Raw genomic sequence first — 2,068 nt, forward strand, 5'->3', positions numbered from 1 at the left:
CAGACCCCTTGACCTTTTCCACATTTTGTTACATTGCAGCCTTATTCTAAAATGTATTAAATAGTTTTTTCCTAATCAATCTACACACAATACCCCATAATATTTGCAAATGACTTAAAAATTACAAATAAAACGTACATTTACATAAGTATTCCCGAGCCTTTACTAAGTACTTTGTTGAAGCACCATCGACAGCAATTACAGCCTCAAGTCTTCTTGGGTATGATGCTATAAGCTTGGCACAACTGAAATTTTGGGAGATTTCTCACATTCCTTTATGCAGATCCTCTCAAGCTCTGTCAGGTTGGATGGGGAGCGTCGCTGCACAGCTTTTTTAAGGTCTCTCCAGAGATCGGGTTCAAGTTCGATCGGGTTCAAGTCGGGGCTCTGGCTGGGCATCTCAAGGACATTCAGAGTCTTGTCCCAAAGCCACTCCTGTGTTGTCTTGGCTGTGTGCTTAGGGCCGTTGTTCTGTTGGAAGGTTAACCATCCCAGTCTGAGGTCCTGAGCTCTCTGGAGCAGGTTCTCATCAAGGATGTCTCTGTACTTTGCTCCATTCATCTTTCCCTCGATTCCTACTAGTCTTCCAGTCCCTGCTGCTGAAGACAAGAGAATCTTGTTTCTGAGGCCTTTTGGCAAACTCCAAGCGGGTTCTCATGTGCCTTTTACTGAGGAGTGGCTTCCATCTGGCCACTCTACCATAAAGGCCTGATTGGTGGAGTGTTGCAGAGATGGTTGTCCTTCTGGAAAGTTCTCCGATCTCCACAGAGGAACTCTGGAGCTCTGTCAGAGTGACCATTGGGTTCTTGGTCACCTGTGTGCCTTCCAAATCATGTTCAATCAATTGAATTTACCACAGGTGGACTCCAATCAAGTTGTAGAAACATCTCAAGAATGATCAATGGAAACAGGATGCACCTGAGCTCAATTCCGAGTCTCAGCAAAGGCTTTGAATACGTATATTAAATAAGGTTTTTCTGTTTTTTATAATTAATACATTCGCAAAAATTTCTACAAACCTGTTTTTACTTTGTCATTATGCGGTATTGTGTGTGAATTGATGAGGGACATGCTTTATTTAATCAATTTTAGAATAAGGCTGTAACATAACAACATTTGGAAATAATCAAGGGGTCTGAATACTTTGTGAATGCACTAGCTTGTTGCGGTTTTAGTGCCAGCATCAGTTTGTCGTGGTAAATAGACAGCAATGAAAAAATATAGACAAACACTCGCTTGGTAAATAGTATGGTCTACAGGTTATTAATGAGGTATTCTAACTCAGGCAAGCAGAACCGCAAGCCTTGCTGAACATTAGAGATTGTTCAACAGCTGTTGTTAACAAAGAGTCACACACCTCCCCTCTTGAGCTTACCTGACGCTGCCCCTCTGTACTGCCGATGCATAGACAAACCAGCTTGATGTACATTATCCATGTCTTTATTCAGCCACAGCTCCGTGAAACATAGGATATTACAGTGCTTTAGGTCCCGTTGATAGGATAGTTTCGAACGGATCTCGTACAATTTGTATGTTCACCAATAGAACGGAGGGCAGACAGGGTTTATGTACTCACCTACGTAGTTCCGTCAGGGTGCCGGCTCATCGGCCTCTCTTACCAACGTGTGGGCTCGCGATGGGATATTAAGTTAACAAATAATGATTGACTGCTTCTGGATGTTCAGTTCCCATCAAATATTAGCACCGGTAGAGGAGTGTTGATGCACAATAATCACTAATCCCAGTTAGAGTTCTGTGTTTGTACAGTATGAGTATGTGAGTACAGTACATGGGTGCCTGCGTGCGTACGTGTGTGAGTGTGTGTGAGAGACAGAGAAACGACAGGGAATAGAGATAGGGACAGAGAGAGAGAGAAGAGTTGTCATTTCATTGTTTTATACGATTCATTTCTCATCCTATTTATGTAACTACAATCCAATTGAATGGGAGGATGTAAACAATAAACAAATAAATATGGCAATGACGAACACCAAAAGGAGGAGGAGGGAGTAAGCAAACAAAGGACAGGAAGAGAGGGAGAGAGCGGGAAAGAGTGATAGGGAGGGAG

This window comes from Oncorhynchus keta, chromosome 11, assembly GCF_023373465.1.
Source record: "Oncorhynchus keta strain PuntledgeMale-10-30-2019 chromosome 11, Oket_V2, whole genome shotgun sequence".
Lineage (NCBI taxonomy): Eukaryota > Metazoa > Chordata > Actinopteri > Salmoniformes > Salmonidae > Oncorhynchus > Oncorhynchus keta.